General features: G+C 29.7%; 1 protein-coding gene across 2 annotated transcripts in view; it reads left to right on the top strand.

Annotated features, from left to right (window-relative positions):
• Nucleotides 1–4,195: 4,195 nt before the first annotated feature.
• Nucleotides 4,196–9,237, top strand: part of LOC118200983 (lysine-specific demethylase 4A-like) — a 48,625-nt gene continuing 43,583 nt past the window's right edge. For both annotated transcript variants that reach the window (XM_035372982.2, XM_035372981.2), the window contains exon 1: nucleotides 4,196–4,339. The gene's annotated coding sequence lies outside the window, so the exon portion shown is untranslated. The remainder of the gene's footprint in view (nucleotides 4,340–9,237) is intronic.

Below are 9,237 nucleotides of genomic sequence, written 5' to 3'. Positions count from 1 at the left end.
TAAGCGTAATTAAATGTTGAGTTAAAAAAAAAAAAAAAAACCATGCCTTTACTCTGAGAAAACAAAATGGCATCCAAAACAAAACTAGTAGGTTGCTGTAGCGGGGTTGGTCACCAAAAAATCGCCAAGTTACCATAATCCAAAGATTAAACGATTTCTCGTATAATGCTTTAAAACATCTTTAAAATAAAACTTTTTTCCTCATATACAGTCAAAAGTCGTTAATCCGGACTCGTCGGGACTTTGGCGATTCCGGATTATCGATTTTTCCCGATTATAGATCATCAGTTTAAATCTCAAAAGATGACATGCAGGAATTCTAAAATTAAAAATATGAAACCTTAATTTATGAAATAAAGAACAATTATAATCTAAAGTGTATCAAAATTTACAAAAAAAAAAAAAAGCTTTATATTTATTTGTTTACTTTATTAAACATTTCTTTCAATGTAAGTTGTTTTAAGTTGCTTCGTTTTATGTGATAATACTTTCTCTTTAATTCTATAAACAGACACAATTTCTTGTTCAGTTACAAAGTTCCGCTGTTCAAGTCCCGTTAATTATTGTGTCGAGAATACCGACTAACTTGTCAATCGAAATTTTTTCGTTTTCACTAACCTCTCTGTCACATTTTTCATGTCTTTATCCATTTTTTGCAGCAATTTCACTTTTTGTTTGATGGACATCGAAACATACTTTCGTTTTGTATGATCCTTTGGAAGCTTCAGAATCGGAAATTCTATTTGACATAATCGAAAGTTCAAGTTTACTTTTATATAATTGCTCTTACAGTCTGCAAAAAATAATAATCTGGATCCAATTCGAAGATTAAGAAACAACGCAATCATCAACATTAACTGAAATAGATAATTAGATAATTTTAGATTATGCCGTCCGTTATACATAAAACGTGCACGCAAAAAACGTATTTTGTGCTTGCGCACACGCATATGCACAGTGGTAAAAGGTCTTACGCGCATGCGTAAGCGCCTATGCGCATGTGTCAACGCGGCGCATGCGCAGAAAGTTTTTAGCTTTGAGGGCCGGATTATAGATCATTCTGGATTATGAGTGTCCAAATTAACGACTTTTGACTGTATTTCCCAAAATATTCACCTGTACGTTTATAATTAAAAAGTACCGGTACTTACGTATTATCGCAACCAGGTCAAAATTCGCATAAATTGCGAAATTTGTCAACCCTACATGTTATACGTAGTTTTGTAAAAAGAGCATGTGGAGATTCACAAAATTTTCCTGCATTTTCGGGCAAATTTTTGTAATTTATGAGAAAATAGCAGTGTACATGGATAAAGTGAAGAGTGTGCGTAATGCCATTTTTGTGCAATTCTGGGATGTTTTTTTAAGTAAAAATAAGTCGATGTGTACATGGTTATGGCGAATACGGTTTTTAATCAGTGCTAAAAGCAATAGCCAAAAGATTTCCGCCGAAAAAATAATTCTGCAACTTATTCAAATTCGAAACCGGAAGGGTTTAATTGCTATTTTATATTTTAAAAGAAAATAATATAAAAAAACTGTATTAAAATTATCTGTAATTAATAAATGTACATTTTCTTTCTATTCATACTTTTTTACTCAAACTTAAATAGCGTCAACCTGGTTGCGATAATACGTAAGTACCAAAGTACCTTAAGATATTAGATTGAATGTTGAAACGTCATTATGAGAAAGAAAAAAAATTGGCTTTTGCTTCAATAGGATTGCATGTAAAATCATAAATGTAAATCAAAATTTTATTAAAATTAATATGTTTATGAATTTTGTTATGAAATATCACATATCTTTTTAATATTTAAGCAGTATAAATCAATCTAATTAATTTAAGCAATACAAATTAATGTAGTAGTATGTGGTGTACAAAGAGTTTAAATATTTTTAAAAGAAAAAAAAAAAAAAAGAAGAATGTCTAAATTAATTGAATACTAAGCGTCTGTGAACTATATCCATGTTGGCATATAGAATGATATAGATGATATATTGTGATATCAGTGAGTCGTAGAAACTTATTCAAGTTTGAAGTTTATTTTTGTGGACCTCACATCAGAGTCTACAATAATAATGTTCCATTATTAATATTTAAAAAATTCAAATGACAACTTATTGCAGATGTGAAATGATAATTTCAACTGGCTAATCAGTATCTTATACTATCGTAATGACTCTCAGGATTTTTCATTGCTTAATATTGTGATTTTTAATGAGATGTATTAAGAGTGTATTTTTAATCAGATTTTCTTTCATACGAATTTTTTGGAGCATGATATGATGCTCATTGGGATTGATTGCATAGTTATGATCTTGCTTTTTTAAGAGAATTTGAAATACGAGTATATTTTTGAATATTCTGTGTAATGTTTTTGCTATAAAACATCTTTAGAATGAACCTTTTTTTCAATATGTAGACTAAACTTCAGATATACTTTTAATATATTAATAAGATTTATGTATTTCACTTAATGTCCACATGTGTATTTATTATTAAAAAGCATCTTAGGTTCTCTGATTGAATCTTGAAAAATCTTTATGGGAATGAAGAAAAGAGAGTTCATTTTGCTTCAATATCATTGCACCGAAAAATAATTATAAAGCAATATTTTATTATATTAGAATTAATGAATTGATATTAATTTTATTATGAAATACTATATATGTTTGTTTAGTAGTCAAGCAGTATAAATCAGTCTTCATAATTTAAGCAATATAAAATCATCTGAGAGCATTAACATATTTTTTCTTTTTATTACAAAATGAAAACATCTCATGTTTAGTTCATTACATATGTTATATTTTCATTGATATTAACATACCGTATCATTTTTATAAATAATTTTGTGTCCATTTTATTTCTGTATAAAAGTTCAGATATGTTTCAGTTTATTTAAATCAGCTCTGCTATATTTACAATATCACTCGAATCTTATTTTTATTTTCTGTTTGATAAATCGGTAGAACGGTATTTAGTATTTAAATATCCATCATTACGATGTAATATAGTACGTTATTATTCCTAAAATTCGAAATATTAGTTGTAAAAATTAATTTAACTTGACTTGAGTTTGAAATAAAACGCTGCGCACTACATAAATGAATCAGTCGGCTGCGTCTACCGAGGAACGATCGCCTTCGATTGTGACGTCACAAATCGGTGGAGCAGGCCTGTAGATATCTAGTTGGCCTTGGCTAGACGCTTGTGTCGATTTGTCCATGACGTCAAAAATTCGAAAAGTGGTTTAGGGTTTGGAAATACGCGTCCCCGTAAACGCGTTTTATTATCTCTTTTAACCGTAAGCGACTGCAATTTAACATAAGTACTATGTTCTCTGTTAAAAGGGTTCGTGTGCACTTAATGGATGTTAATGTATTATTGGACCATAACACTTAAAATCAAAGCGACTTATTTATTTATCAACCCAGTTACTTCTCAGAGGCAGATTTAGCAATATCTTCTTAAATCTAACTCGCCTAACGAGTTCCCGCACATCTTCCTCCCCAGACCCGAATCACTTGCAACCGTGAATGACCTTTCGCGAGTAGTTCTTTCTCGTGTTGTTACACCACATGACCACTGATAAAAAAAACATAGATCTTTTCAAAAATTCATGATGTAACCCTTCAAAATTGATTCTGGACCTTTTTTGATATAAAAATTATTAAATTAAGTCCATCAGGTCCACTTTTTTTCACTGTGAAAGGCAGTTTACCATTTGTTCATTTTTAACAATTCGACATTAGATTTACCTCTTTGCTGAACCCTCTTTTTTGGTGATAATAATTAATCTGAGACTTTCCTTTGTTCTTGAAGTATCAAATCGCTACTTATATAAAGAACAACTGCAAACAGAAAGTTTCGGATCACTCAAATGAACTACAAGTTCTCCAGATGAATGAAACAACTATTTATTTAGTACAAATGCAGGCTTAACTTAGCATTGCTAAAATAAACAATATCAAAATAAGCCGAGAACATTGCATTCCTTTTATGTATGTCAAAGAAGCAAGTATTTAAAAAAAATCCATACAAACTTATATATTTAAAAATTTTTGCTCGTAAATTAAATAATAGTTGCAAATAATTACTGCGAATTAGAATATAAGGTGTACAAGCGAGACAGTTTGCTCTCCGTTTGAGGATCGCATATTATGACTTTGGTTTATTATAAGCGTTTGGCAACAAGCAGAGAAGCTTCACCTTCTGAAAGTATCGTTTAGTAGTTTCTCTATAGAAAATGAATTATATGCATTATTTTCGGAGACTTTTAGTGTTCAGTCTGGAGTTTTTTTAACACTGCATATTAAAAGTGAGGAAGTTTTAAATGTAAGTGTACATTTTATTTGGTTATTCGGCTATGTAAATATCATGCTTAGACTCGTCCGATAAGGCCCATATTCCATGAATCCCCTTTGCTGCTTAAAAACATTTTATTCATTAGTTATATTATGTGCATTTATTTGCGTATATGTAATTTTAGTTATTGTAGATTGAATGAAAATCAACGTAGTTAGAAAAACTGTAGTCCATGGGCAGTGTTTATCGAAATACATCCATATTTGCTACTTCCCGTTAACTTCAGAATATAAATAAATTTATGACTCCCTTTCGTATATTTTAAAAGAAAATAACCGTTTTGCCGGTTGGTGGTAATTAAGATAAAATCCTTTTAATGCAGTCCATTTGTGCTGTAAGAAGGCATATTTTCTTTTATTTTCTAGCATTTTTTGATTGTTTATTTAAAAAAAAAAAAAAAAAAAACCTTTCCTCTCAGTGAATGAGTACTGTTTAGCATTTATGCGCTTTTGTGTTTGTAAAGTAGTCTTTAAATTTAGAGTTACTAATATAAACTTGTAAACAGTTTTTAAAATTGATTTATGAAATAGAATAAATAATAAAATTTTGCGTGAACTTGAAAAAAACCGTTTTTTTCTACTTCACGTGCGAAACGATTTAATTTTTATTTGTAAAATGAAAGATTTAAATTTCAAATATGCAGCATAGTGACTTATTTTCTAAGTATATATTTGTACTAAATTAGAAAAGAGTTGAATCATTTACTTTTTCCTATCTGTTTATTATTTGTGGAATGTTAAAGATGCAGATATAGTTGGAGAAATAATGCGGAAACCACTGGATTTTCAAGAAGCCTTTTTTCCTTCTTTCTTTAAATTGTTACTGTTTAGTAAAATCTTTCATTTTGAGCTGAGCATGTGATTCCATGTAACTACACATTTTGTTGTGAAACAGTATTGATGTGATATAAACAAAGTAAAAATTTTTAATCGTTACGTGAGTTAAATAACTGTATTAAAACTGATCTTTATGTGACTGAAGTGACACTTTTTAAACTTTTATTTTTGATTAGTTAAAGTAGTGATTATAAAACCTCATATTAAATTTTCGTACTGCAGCTAATCCTATTATATTTTCTTTACATAAAAGTGAGAAATGATTAGAGAATTTTGGAAATTGATATCGACAAGGCTGAAATATTAGAAATCTTAACAATAGAAAGTTATTATTATGTAATTTATTTTTATAATTCAGGAATGTGGTATCTGTTGTTAGGAAATTAATCTCTTGCCATCAGCCAGAATAAGAAAAATTTATCTCATATTTGTGGTGTTATAATTGCGATTGGAAAAATTTGCTTGTTATGATTCTTTTGCTTCAGTTATTGAAAATAAAATCACGGTGCTACTTTGGTAGACGGTTGCACGGATTTTGGCGATTTTTCTTTTGGTGAGTAATACAACTTATGGTAAACCCATTGCTGGATAAGTTATTTATGGTAACCAATACTTTGTTGTCATTTTATTAAAAAAAATTAATGCATTTTATTATGCATAACTTTCGTGTTTTAAATATTATTTATGGCTTCTAAATATTAAAAATCAATTTAATTTTACATTTTTATTTGAAATAAAAATTTTGTTGTTTATAATATTTTATATAATTTTATGTTGTTGATGATGTAATCAATGACGTCACCTTACTTAAAAAGTAATTGGTTTATTAATATCTATAAATTTAATCTAATGTTTTAAACATTATTTATGGCTGTTAAATATTAAAATACAATTTAATTTTGCATTTGTTTTAAAAATGATTTTATTATGAATGATTATTTAAATAATTTTAATTCTATGCGTGATGTAATCAGCTCTGTGATTGGTTACTGAATATTTATGCATTACTGCGCCATTTTAAAATTTTATTATTCATCTCTTCGAATTCGTCAGATTTCAAACAGAATGGATATCTCTGTTTCGAAGATGAATGTTGTTATTGGTAATTACCAAGAATTATAGGTATTGGAATAAAAAAATTGCCTTTTGAGACGTTATTTTGGCCAACCTGTCTTTCCTAATCAAAGATTTATTTATAAATTGTTAATAGCATCAGAGGAAATTTATTTTAAATTTTTGGAGGAAACCTAGCTAATTGCTTCTTCAATGAAGTGCGAGATATGTGGATAACAGATGAAAATGGTTAAAAGAGCCGATTCAATTATGATTTTGATTTTTTTGTGGTACTTATCAATAAACAAGAGGTTAAATTACTCAAATTTTTCTTTTATTTTATAATTGTATACTTCAATTTTTGTTAAAAAAATTAATACACTATTTTCAAAAATTGCTATACATTAGTAAATAGTTATTTTCTATTTTATTGGCATATTAATAAATAAATATAAGGAAGAAGGATGGATGTGATATTTGCCACTAGTGACTAAACTGATTCATTTAGTTACAAATCTCACTGCTAAATTTAGGTAAGCAGCTATAGCAGCAAGAACTCCCAAAATTGATGCCATTCTTAGGAAGCAAGCAGGAAAAGGAGCTATTATTGATCAAGCAACGCAATAAGGAAGTTTATATTTGATTATAAAGATGTTTTTAGAATTAAGAACTTTTTAGAAGATGTAGATAACCGTAATGTTTCACTAATAGAAAGACTGGAATGATCTTGCAGAATTGGAAACTCTTCTTTCTACACCATATATAGCCACAAAAAAGCTGCAATCTGAAGAATTGACAAGAGGCAAGAATGGAAGTATGGGATGTTTGTTCTTTCTAAAATGGAAGGTTTATTGCAGAAGGAATCATTTCTTCAATGAAGAAAAGGGAAACTAGTTTGGCTAGACAATGAGATCTTGCTGGGTTTAATATATGTAGATACGAAACACCGAATTTTCTTGGATGACGAACAAATTAAAAAGGCAAAGAAAGCCATCTATGAACTTTCGTTAAGAATGAAATTGTTCTCAGAACAATTGCGGAGTTCGAATCAGGACAGCCAAACTGCATACATTGCAACTGAGTCTCTGTCATGCTCTTCTAGTGATTAATTAGGTTTAGAGATATGTTTTTAGATAATATTGAAAAGGCTAAGGCAAAGCGAATGAAAATAAAGAACAAAGAGTCATTAGATGTAAAAATGAAAAATACTAACAAGATTTCTGGATGGATTTGAAGAAATAGAGAAATATGATTGTGCTTGCAAGACACCTCTTTAAGAACTTATAAAAATCTAGCCTGAAAAGTTACAAGAAGTAACCTTAAAAGTAACAGCTCTTCCTCCTACTCAAGTTAGTGTGGAAAGACTCTTCTCAGCTCTGAAGTTTATTAAATCGGATCTATGGTGCTCCAACAAAGAAGATCTTGTCAAAGCTATACTGTTTCTTAGAAATAACTAATGCCAGTTTTTCTATTTCCTAAAAAATGCTAATTAATATAAATAATTTGCTATGCCATCAGTGTTTTTTGTAGCATCTATTTTGTAGCCCTGTTTAATATAAATATTTACATTAAAGTAATTGTTAAAATTATGTAAAAAGTGCTTTAGAAAATGGTTTTCCAACCTTATTGTTGAAACAGCTTTACAACCTGTCTTGGACATCAGAGCGTAGAAACCACATTTATCGCAAAAACAAAATCACTTATTTAATCAAAAACATAATTTATTTTGCTTACTTTATCAAAAAAAAGGCTATGAGTATAAAAAGTATCTTGAATGGTTTTTTAGTTGAAATTCTAACAGATATCCTGCAGATATTCAAGGCAGGAAATCTCACTGCAAAAATTGTGAAGAAACTAGGACTAGTCATGCTATCTCTTGGCAATATTCAGAAATTAAAAAATTATCGCGGAATTGAAAGCGACGTATGAGTAGCAATCTTAGAATTGCCTAAGTCTTAGCCGTGACCATATCTGTTGTTTAAGAAATAAACAATTAAGCATTTGAAAGAAATAAACTGTTATTTGAGGTCAACTCAAAATTAAAAACGAAATGTTTCTTAATTTGGGGAAAGTGGAAAATCGCCCACTACTTGGCACATTTTTAAGAATTGCACAAACTCGGTATCCATGTATACATCGACCTATTTTCACTTTAAAAAAATCCCAGAATTGCACAAAACAGGCATTGTGCACTTCCTTGACTTTATCTATGTATTAACATTGACCTATTTTCACTTTAAAAGTGAAAGAAAATTGACAAAAATCCAATTCTTCTTACTTTTGTAAAAAGCGCCAAACGAACACGAAACAGATAAGTGGGCGGTTTTGCACTTCACCCCTTAATTTCACTAAAAATGTAGCTTGAATTTTTTAAAATACTGGGTTTGGCGTTTTGTATATTAGTGTAAAAGGTTATGACATTAACCTTACATTAACCATAATTATGGTTTTGTTTTTGGTATTCATAATAAGAAAGAGCCAGCTCATTCCATGGTTTTATTTAAGTAAATAATATAAGGTACAGCATATAATTATTTTTGCCTTAGGGATATGTGATAAAAAATGTTTAGAGATTGCTGTCCTAGTTAGTTGGGTGCACAAAATTTAAGCATGAAACAGGTTTTTGAATGCATTGCCATCCATGAGTATTCCACATCAACCCATATCATACCATGAGATCCTCAAAATGTGAAAATATTGGACAAATGATTAATAACAACCCTGTGTGAGACAGCCTTGACCACAAATAAACTATAGAGCATAAGAAGACCAAAATAAGAAATACGAAAAAGGCACTTTACTGAAAAGATAACTCTGACCACAACTGGCAGCTGTCCTTATGACAGATGGCTGGCAAGAAAAATCCAGTCTTTGGAAGGGGATATCATTGTTCCTGAATGGGATACAGAAATTACAAAGTCTGTCCATATGGTTATCAAGGAGCAGTTGAAGCATCACAGGCCATTCTTCTTGTAATGC

The sequence above is a fragment of the Stegodyphus dumicola genome, chromosome 2 (genome assembly GCF_044657685.1).
Source record: "Stegodyphus dumicola isolate Sdum_Otavi_A_Nest chromosome 2, ASM4465768v1".
NCBI lineage: Eukaryota > Metazoa > Arthropoda > Arachnida > Araneae > Eresidae > Stegodyphus > Stegodyphus dumicola.
Note: the sequence above shows the minus strand (reverse complement) of the source record. Positions and strands in the feature narration are given on the sequence as shown.